Source organism: Ipomoea triloba, chromosome 1, assembly GCF_003576645.1.
Source record: "Ipomoea triloba cultivar NCNSP0323 chromosome 1, ASM357664v1".
In the NCBI taxonomy this organism is placed as follows: domain Eukaryota; kingdom Viridiplantae; phylum Streptophyta; class Magnoliopsida; order Solanales; family Convolvulaceae; genus Ipomoea; species Ipomoea triloba.
The window spans coordinates 17587037-17598523 of record NC_044916.1 but is presented as its reverse complement, the minus strand read 5'-3'; positions in this window follow the sequence as shown (position 1 = coordinate 17598523).

The following is an 11487-nucleotide window of genomic DNA, read 5'->3' as shown; positions in this document are numbered from 1 at the left end:
TCTTCCACTTTCTCTTTTTGCTTTTGGCTCCATGTTTTATGCCTCTTTTTGCCTTCTTTCATTTGTCTTTTGCTTCCCACTCATCACATCATTCCACCAAATCATGTCTTCCACCTACTTGGTGCAATTAAATATACACATACAAAACAAGATTATAAATGCCACTACAAAATATTAATATTATGCTCAATTATCAAATCATGATCATCTTTGGTCAAATAATAATTATTTATCACAATGAAGAAATTCAATATTATTAAGAACATAATATTAATATTTAGTGGTAGAAATGGATTTAAATATGGGGTAAAAATATGACCAAATATACTCTTATCAGTAACCGCATATATCTCTCTTGGTACTTACTTCGTTCCCTTCTGATTTGTCATGATTGGTGGCTGGATGCATTTAGTAGGGCTCTTTAGGACTGTTTACCGTTTGATTTGAGCATGAAAGGGAGGAAATTAACCTGGCAACGTGGACGAGGTACTGGAGCCCGGGTAGAGGAACATTTGGATAGAGTTGTTGCGAACGTTGAGTGATGTGCAGTACCATCCATCCCCACGCTATGGTTTATAATATGGTTATTGCTATGAGTGATCACTCAGCCATCTTCATTGATATGGAAAGCCCCCGTATGCGAAGGCTTAGACGTCGTTTTATATTTGTAATGCCTGGCTTAAAGACGAAGGTTGTAAGTTAGTTGTGGCAAATTCTTGGGCTTCGTCAGTTGGTCAGTTAGTGCCAAAAAGACTTGATATTTGCAGTCGGGACCTTAGCTCGTGGGGTTGCAATTATGGTAAACACTTAAGTAGGAGAATTGATGACCTCCAACAACTTATCAGTTCTCTGTTTGTGTACTGCGACCCCGTCTCTTTTGCTACAATTTGCCAACTTGACTGCAAACTCTGATTTTCTCTTGAAAAATTATATACTTTTTGGCTTCAGCAAGTAAAACAACACAGGCTTAGTCGAGAGGTGACTAAAACACAGTTTTTCACTTACATGCCCCTAACCGGAAGCGTAGGAACGCCACCACTAGGCTTATGGACTCTGACGGGCGGTAGGTAGAATGTGAGAGCCTGAGTTTGTTGATTGCTAATTATTATAAAAAACATATTTTCCAGTACAAGGGTTCCCGACACAGAGGAGTTTGGTGGTGGCACTCTGATGGTTTATGAAGCTGACAATGCATTTCTCTCTAAGTCTTATACCCCTGAGGAAGTCAACAATGCTATTTTCTCTATGGCACTAGATAAGTCTCTAGCCTTGATGGTTTCAATATTTCTGGTCAGAAATAGGCCCCAACATTAGTGCTTTTATCCTTCAATGCATCCACTCATGGAACTTCTCCCTAGGTATGATTGATGCCTCTATATGTAGTGCTGGTTCCCAAAGTTGATTCCCCTACTCATGTAAGCGACTTGCGCCCTATTGCTCTCTGTAACATTATTTATAAAATAGTCGCCAAAATGATTGCCAATAGACTAAAAAGGTCATCAATACCATAACTGGTGATACCTACTTACCTAGAGTGCGTTCATTCCTGGCAGACTAATCATTGACAGTGTCTTGATCGCGTCTGAGGTTATTTACTACCTCAACCGTGAGAGGGATGAGTCCACTAGCTGGTGTGCCCTAAAATTTGACATGGCCAATGCGTATGACAAAATGGAATGAAACTTTTTTCATGATATCATGATACTCATGGGTTTTGATATGTGTTTCATTGATCTCATCATGTTATGTGTCACTACTATCTCTTATAGAGTGCTGGTAAATGGAGTGCGCACCAACCCCATTATTCCATCCCGAGGCTTAAGGCAAGGCGACCCTCTCTCACCCTATCTTTTCATCCTGTGTGCGGGTGGGGGGGGGGGCTTCTCTCTCTTAATAAACAAAGTAGTTAGAAATGGCTCCTAGATCACATGCAGGGTTAGTAGAGGTGCGCCTGGTATTTCCCATCTCTTTTTTGCAGATGATAGTTTGTTGTCCTTTAAAGAAACAAAGGAAGAGGCCAGTAAAATGAAGGATTACCTCAACACCTATGAGTCTATGTCGAGCCAATTAGTTAATTACTCCAAATCATGTATCATGTTTAGCTGCAACACCTAGGATCCTAAGTGCTAAATATTGGTAAGTACCCTTTCCTGATTGGTGTAGGTAAGAATAAAAAGGTGGACTTCTTTTTCATAGAGGCCCGCATGAGACAGAGAGTGGGGGGTTGGGGTAAGAAGCTGCTATCCAGAGTTGGTAAGGAAATTCTTTTGAAATGTGTAGCACAAGCACTCCACACTTTCACCATGAGTCTCTATCACCTCACTCTTACTTTCTGCTAAAAATTGGAAAGGGTTATGAATAAGTATTGGTGGGAAACAAATCCCTTCGAAAGGGTTACAAGCATATATTGTCATTGCCACCCGTGGATAGTTGCGAATCATTGCTAAGAAAGATGCATGGGGTGATTGACTAGGAACACCATTTTATTCATAATTCAGCGAATGTGTTAGAGCATCCTTAGTAGTGGAGTTATTTCGCGGCATTTGAGGAGTTTTTGTAAGTGTGATTAGGAAAGAGAAAATGGGAAGAGATGAAAAAATAAAATAAAACAAATATAATTTTAGAAATAAAATAAAATAAAAGGTCTGTTAGGCCCGCCTAATGCGCCCAGCGAGCGCATGCACTGCACGCGCCCGCTGGGCGCTACTGTGCGCGTTAACGCGCATAGCACACAAAGAGGCTTTTGCTTTTTTTTTTTTTTACTGTTCCAAGAACCTCATTTGCAGAGGATCCTAAACTTTCTCTCACTTCTACTCTCTCTCCACCATGTCACCAACTACTATTCCAATAACCCATGAATAACTGCTGATGGTGATGCTCTTAGCCCACATTTTTGCAAGGGTTACAAATTCTCAGTTTGATCACTTAGACATTCTTCTATCCCATACTGTATTCAACACTTTTCCAAATTGCTTAATTTTAGTATTAAGGTTTTGCTTAAAAAAAATCAACCTTCATCAAATTATCACTGATTCATGAAAATTATAGATTAAAGAATCATGAGTTTTAAAAAAAAAAAAAAAAAAAAAACATGACGGCTTCTGTGTGAAATATCACCCATTCAATTATTCTATTCTTCATTGCTAAAAATAAAAATAAAAAAATCTTCCAATACTTACAATTATCACTAGAAAAATTAAGATTAATTTTTGAAGTACGAAGCTAATTCATTAATCATAATAAGTTGAAACGTGTACAATGAAGATCAATGAAACAATTAAATATTCTCTACAGCCAAACATTGAAACAACTTTTCTAGCAATGCTACATAAAACTTGTTTTGCAGACTGTTTCACAAATTTGATGCTGTAATCGTTGAAAGAACTTACAGCTTCTTTGATGTTGATGTATATCACCTGGGTATCAAATTTCATTCTTCTTTTCATTGACAATATCTCCATCGGGTTGAACTGCACATCATAGTTCAGAGGAGTCTCTTCTACATTGTCATCTTCTGTGTCCAGGATGAGATTCACATACGACATAACCAAATAAATTGTTTCACACTTTATGAAAAAGGAACTCGCCAATAAAACGAGAGAAAGAAGCTCACCAAAACAACGAGAGATAAACATAAACTACTAGCAGATTTAAACTCTAGTAAACAAAGCAAATGGAAAAAGGAAATACACTGCTGGCAAAGTTAAAAATCATAAACATAGCAAAAGGGAAATCAACCGGAAACAGGGAAAACAAAGAAGCTGCAAGTCAAAATTAAACCAAAATTAGCAGCGTGAAAAGGAGGTGGATGGAAGGAGGGAGAAGTGACCGGTGGCGATGGAGATGGATGAGCAACCGATGGGCGGGGTGAAAATCAAGAGACCACGCGATAGAGGCGGACCGTCTGCGATGGAGATGGTTGCGGAGGGAGTTACTGGCGGTGAATGGGAGGAGGAGGATGGAAGAATCGGTCGCCGCCTCCGCGAAGCAAGCGGAGGCGGCGGCCTTGTGGATGAGAGCGGCGCAAGCAGAAAACCTGGAGAGAAGACAAGGAACCCTAGAGAGCGGCGCCAACAAGAAGTCAAAATTAAGATTAATTTTAAAAGTTAAAAAAAAACTAATGTAAATAAAAAATCATTCATTAGATATCGCCGTGTCTTTTGAAAATCGAATTTACATTTCTCTAAAATTTAATTTGTGCATGTATTAAAATTGAAGTTGATTCTTTTTTTTTTTTTTTTGAAGATTGAAGTTGATTCTTTTATTCTTCATCTAATAGTTAATACTAACTCAGATAAAATCACAAATCATAATAGTAAAAAGTTATAAAATAAGTAGACACATACAAACTTCGCCATTCTTATTTTTGAATTTCTACCTTTTTATTATAATAACTAGTTTTACACGCGCATTGCGCGGGTGAATTAATGCCCAATGTTTATATTTAAATAAATATTTGAAAGTATATCAATGTAACATTATATATGAGAAGTTTATACATAGGTAATTGAATGTCGAATTTGTTTATTTAAATATGTAACTCAAAATATATGAATCCAAGATAATATAGAAAATTCATTACAATTGTCACTAAAATAAATGTTTGCAACTTTAATTTGGTTTGAGTTTTTTAAAGTATTCTCAATTCTCTTTTGAGTAACATTGTCATTGTCTCCATCTTCACTATTTGTCTTATTCTTTTTTGTTGGTAGTGTGTTATTTGCAATTGGATTACTGTTGGTAGCATAGATGACAACACCATGCAATGAGATTATGATGTCGGAAGCTATGGATTTTCCTTATTGTGTATATGACTGGATCTTAATTAGTTGTACTATGAACTCTTGATCTTGCAAATGCATGTTGATATTCATCAAGTTCGTATTTTCACCTGTTAATTTTCAAGTTCGTATTTTTAGAATTAGTAGGAATGAGTGTAGTACTTGATTTGTGGGTGTGTGTGTGTGTGTGTTTTTTATTGAATTGATATTAACCTTCGAGTTAAATTATTTTTTACCTTGTGCATAAACTTTAAAAAAAATAGTGACCAAAATTAGGCTTAGGAAGAAATGAATTGTAAATTTATATTAGTTCTAATATATTTAATGAATGCACAATAAGTATTTTACATACCGGATAAATAGATGAATCAACGGTGCCTATTTTTGAAATTTCTTCATTTTCTATGTTTGTCAAATTGATTGCAGCATTGTTATAGTCTCAGCATATTTTCAATGCATCAAGTGTGTTACAATGTTCTATTGCCCTACATTGATATTTTTAATAATGAGTTTTAAATCAATTTATTGGGTTATTTGAATATATTTTTTGTCAACAAATCCTCCCTAAATAGTAGCTAATATGATTGGTTTCAAACTGTTTTTTTTTTAAATTTCAATGTTATTAACATAATACTTGGTAAATAAATATATAACATTATTTTTTAGTATAACTTTGATATTTAATTACAAGATAGTGTAAAAAGAAAACAATGAATAATGTAGTGAATATAATTAATTAATAAATTTGAAGGTAAGGAATCTTTGCATGGTAGAAAATATAAACAATATAACTAATGAAATTATATCTCTTTAAAAATTTTTTGATAATGAATATTTTTTTTGAATAATAAAGGCATTGTAAAAATTGAATTATAAATTAAAGAAATGCATATGTATTATTTTTTTTATTGTAACTACGAATTAATTTAATTTAATAATAGTAGTAGAGTGGAGTCTTTACTTTTTGAATAATATACTCTAACATATTCGTAGTATATGTTCAACAATTATGTCAACTTTGATTGGAATGGGATTCGAACCTAAGAAGGACTTATAGAAATTAATGAGTAAGTTAAAAGTTAACGAAGTATTAACGGAAAAGAGAATATTTAACGAAAAATTTAACGGATAATCATATAATTAAGGATAAATTAGGAAATCTCAAGGAAAAATATAAATTTGAACAATCCATTTGATTTAATAATTTGACTGTCATTTTTTTTACCCATTATAGGCCTAACTTTCTTTGACTCTTATATTAGTATACTAGTTTTTCACGAGATAATGTTCAATCCTATATACCAATTATTTTTATTGTCAAGATCGATGTTGATTTTGTTTTTAATCTGAACAGGTTGATTGTGGAAAATGAATGAATTATAAATTTATATTAGTTCTAATATATTTAAAGAATGCATAATAAGTATTTTACATACAAGATTAATGAATGTTGCAACGGTAACTATTTTTCAATTTTTTTTTTCTGAATTTGAAAGATTGATTTCAACAATGTTGTAGTCTCAGCATATTTCCAATGTATCAAGTGTGTCACAATGTTCTATTGCCCTACATTGACATTTTTAATAGTGAGTTTTAAATCAATTTATTGGGTTACTTGAATGTCTTCTTTGTCAACAAATCATCCCTATGTAGTTAATATGATGAGAACTGAATATTGTATTGATTCAATTGAACAATTACAATGATGAGGAATAGGAGATATATATACTAGGGGAGTCTCAGGTAGAGTAGGATAGCTAGTCCTAACGTGACTCAAACTCAGAGAGTCCTAATACTCCCCCTCAAGCGCAGGGTAAACTACTAACCTGAAGCTTGTCCCTAAGAAAAGAAAATCTAGGACTAGGCAAAGCTTTTGTAAAGATATCAGCTAATTGATCTTTTGTGGAAATAAAGTTAACCTGAATATCTCCATTGGCAACCCTATCTCTAACAAAGTGGTAGTCAATCTCCACGTGCTTAGTTCTTGCATGAAAAATTGGATTCGCACACATGTAAGTAGCACCAAGATTGTCACACCATAATTTGGGAGTAAGGATGCCATCAATTTTGATCTCACGCAGCAAGGACATGATCCATATGACCTCAGCACAAACATCAGCCAAGGCTTTATACTCAGCTTCCGTGGATGATCTTGCAACTGTCTTCTATTTCTTGCACACCCAAGATATAAGATTGGTGCCAAGAAACACTGCATACCCACTAGTAGATTTACGGTCCTCAGGACAACCAGCCCAGTCAGAATCAGAGAAAGCATGAAGCTCTCTAGAATTTGACTGAGTTACACGCAAGCCGAATGAGAGGGTGCCTTTGACATACCTGAGCACTCGTTTTAGCTGCTCCCAGTGAGACAATGTTGGAGCATGCATATGTTGACACAATTGATTGACCGCAAAGGATAAGTCTGGCCGTGTAATTGTGAGATACTGGAGAGCACCAGCCAAACTCCTGTATTTCGTTGGATCTTCATATGAATCTGAATTAAGCAATGGAGTTTTCGATGTAGAAATAGGAGTGGCGAGAGGTTTACAATCAGTCATTCCAGCCCGTTTCAAGATGTCTGACATGTACCGCTGCTGAGAAAGAATAACACCATTGCTAGTTTTGACTAGCTCAATTCCAAGAAAGAAACCAGGTTCACCAAGATCTCTAATTTTGAAAGCATTAGACAGTTTAGAGAGTAAATCAGACACTAGTAGCTCATCAGTCCCCATTACCAAAATGTCATCAACATATACTAAAAGATACACACATGCAGAACCACGAGAGTAATAGAATAATGACACATCAGTCTTTGAAGCTATAAACCCAACAGAGAGTAAAAAAGTATGCAGCCGATTAAACCAAGCTCGTGGAGCTTGCTTTAAGCCATATAAGGAACGCCTCAACAGACAAACGTGATCAGGTAATTGAGCATCAGCATACCCGGGTGGTTGACGCATATAAACAGTCTCAGCCAAATCACCATTCAAAAATGCATTGTGTACGTCAAGCTGCCTAACCACCCAACCTGAGGAAATAGCCAAACTCAAAAGCAATCTGACTGTAGTGGGTTTCACAACCGGACTAAAGGTGTCAAAAAAGTCCTGACCAGGAACTTGATTAAACCCTTTCGCCACAAGTCTCGCCTTATGCCTCTCTATTGAACCATCAGCTTTACGTTTAGTACGAAAAACCCACTTACACCCAATCACATTCATACCTGGGCGAGGAGGAACTAGAACCCAAGTCTGATTGTGCAAAAGTGCATTGAACTCCAGATCCATTGCCTCTCGCCATTCAGAAAATTTAACTGCCTGAGTGTAGCAAGTGGGCTCGGTAGGACAGGCCTGAGCAGAGAGAGCCAAAAGTGGGGCCACAGACCGACTCCTCGTAGCCATTGCATGGGAGCGAACAGTCGGACGTGTGGACTTGCCACGGGGTCGTTCTCTTTGACGAGTAGGAGCAGCAGTGGTGGTGACAGGAGAATCAGCCTGAGCAGAATCAGCAAGAGAAGATGGCAATACCTGTAAAACCGATTCAGCCCACGGCTTCTGCACAGAGGGAGGAGATGGCACAGCAACCCTACTAACAAAGGGAAACACATTCTCGTCAAAGTGTACATGTCTGCAGATATAAATCTTATTAGTCATTAAGTCCATGCATCTGTACCCCCTAAAAGACTCAGGATAACCTAAGAAGACACAAGGAGATGACCGATACGACATTTTGTGACGATTATAAGGACGCAAGTGAGGATAACAAAGACAACCAAACACACGAAGAAAAGAGTATGAGGGAGAAGATTTATGTAACAATAAATGAGGACTGGAATTCTGCAAAAACACTAGATGGCATTCTATTAATCAAGTAAACAGCAGTTTCAAAAGCAAAGTCCCAAAAACGAGATGGAACAGACGCACGAGCCATAAGACTAAGACCAGTTTCGACAATATGCCTGTGCTTCCTCTCAACACGACCATTCTGTTCATGAGTGTAGGCACATGATTGTCTATGATGAATCCCTAACTGAAAAAGAACAGTATGTAGCTTTTTGTATTCAGCTCCTAAGTCCGACTGAATAGCCTTAATTTTGCGATTAAATGACCGTTCAACTAAGGCACGAAACTTGTCAAAAATGGCATACAAGTCAGACTTCAATTTCATAGGATAATACCACGTGTAACGAGAATGGTCATCAACAAAAAGAACAAAATAACGATAACCAGAAGAAGACAAAACAGGAGCTAGTCCCCAAATATCAGTATAAATCAAATCAAGAATATTCGAACTAACAGAGTCTACACGTGGCAAAGGGAAACGAGTAGACTTGCCCAATTGACACGCAGAACACAAAGAAGAAGNGTCCCCAAATATCAGTATAAATCAAATCAAGAATATTCGAACTAACAGAGTCTACACGTGGCAAAGGGAAACGAGTAGACTTGCCCAATTGACACGCAGAACACAAAGAAGAAGTAGAACGATTATTGCGACTATAACCACTAACAGAACAAAAAGGAAGAATACGATCTAAGACTCGTTGATGAGGATGTCCCAAACGATCATGCCATACGGAAGAGGAAGCACGGGACGAGATAAACGCACGGGGACTGTTTTTCGGAATGGGCAACGTGTAGAGACCACCGCAACTATTGCCGCGAAGAAGAATTGCCTTGGTTGCTATATCCTTCACAACAAAAAAGGATGGATGAAACTCAAAAAAGACTTTATTATCTTTTGCAAAGCGTTGCACAGATAAAAGAGAGGAAGACAAACCAGGAACATGTAAAATATCAGACATCCTAAATACTTTAGACGGGGTAGAAAAAGAAGCATGACCAGTATGACTAATAAGCAAACCTGTACCATCACCAACTCGAAGAGCATCACCACCAGTGTACTCTTCAGATGTAGAGAGCGCAGCAATATCAGGGGTCGCGTGATTTGTCGCCCCAGTGTCTGGAATCCAAAGATGCGAGTCAGACACAAGATTCGGCGCATCCTCAGCATATGTTAAATGAGCTTGGAGTCCACGGCCAATTAAAGAAAAACAGGCTGGTGCAAGATGGCCATAATTGCCACATAATTGGCATTGAGGCTGCCAATTACCACCACGTCGCCCACGTGACCTGCCACCGCCATGCGAGCCACGTCCACGCTGCACACCACCGCCCTGCTGCTGTTGGTCGGCGAAAACAGCACCGCCACGTGACTGATTCCCACCACGGCGATTCGATCCGCCACGCCAAGACCGCGACCGACCTCCACTACCACGCTGGCCAACAAAAGCCGCAGCTGCAGGGGCTGGAACACTGCCATAGCTATCACCGGTAGCGAACTCATGCGAGCCAAGGAGATCGGCGAGTTCGGGAAGACGCACCGGCTGACCTCGAACATTCAAAGAGGCTACGATAGAGTGATATTCTGGACGTAAACCTCTGAAAATATACATATTCTGATCCTCCAAAGGAACCGCACGGCCAGCAAGAGCTAGATCTTCCACCATAACTTGCGCACGAGCAATGTAGTCGACGGCGGAGGCATCACCTTGGCGTATTGTTTGCAGCTGTCCAAGAATATGCATAATCCGAGCTTGACTGGAAGAAGCGAGAGCCTGCTCAAGCGCCAACCAGAGATCACGCGACGTAGTGCAACCAATTGCGAGGTACATAACTTCCGACGAAAGTGAAGAGATTAACATGCTAAGGACCGCCTGATCTTGGCGCACCCATGGAGCATGCAGCGGGTTGGGTAGAGCAGCAGCAGCGGAGGAGCCTTCTTAAACGGGAAGAAAACGATTAGGGCAAGAGTTCGTGCCATCAACGAAACCCATGAGGTCGTGCCCACGAAGAAACGGAATAACCTGCGTCCTCCAAAACAAGAAATTCTTGTTCGTTAGCTTAATGCTAACATAGTGATGCGCAGCAGACAGAGAAGCGGCTGCTGAAGAAACCGCAGAAGAAATAGCTACATCAGAAACGGTCCGTTCGGAAGAATTAACAGAGCCGTCATCCATTGGAAAATAAACCTAGGCTAGCTGATACCAGATGAGAACTGAATATTGTATTGATTCAATTGAACAATTACAATGATGAGGAATAGGAGATATATATACTAGGGGAGTCTCAGGTAGAGTAGGATAGCTAGTCCTAACGTGACTCAAACTCAGAGAGTCCTAATAAATATGATTAGTTTCAAATTATTATTTTTAAATTTTTTTTCATGTTTTAACATAATAGTTGATAAATAAATATATAACATTATGTTTTAGTATAGCTTTGATATTTAATTGCAATATAGTGTAAAAAAATTAACAATGTAGTAAATATAATCTAATCTAAAAACATAATAAATGTGAATGAAGGTTATACCCCTCATTTATGTCCCATTTTTCCGTTAAGTTCTTTTGTACATTATGCTATAAAAACCACTTACATGCGAGCAAATGGCGTGTCATCATTGTCACTTGTTTGGACACCGATCCGACCATTTAAAATCCATGTATAATTGTATTTGTGATCAAGTACTTTATAGTTCGCCCGGACAGGTTTGACAATGACATTTGAGATGATGTACCATTTGTTGGTTTGAAAAGTGATATCATACATTCCAATGTCATTATCAAACACTATTGATTGAACCCGAGTTCCTTGCATTTAGATATAGCATTTACAATGATGTTGGTGGTATTTAGATATAGCATTTA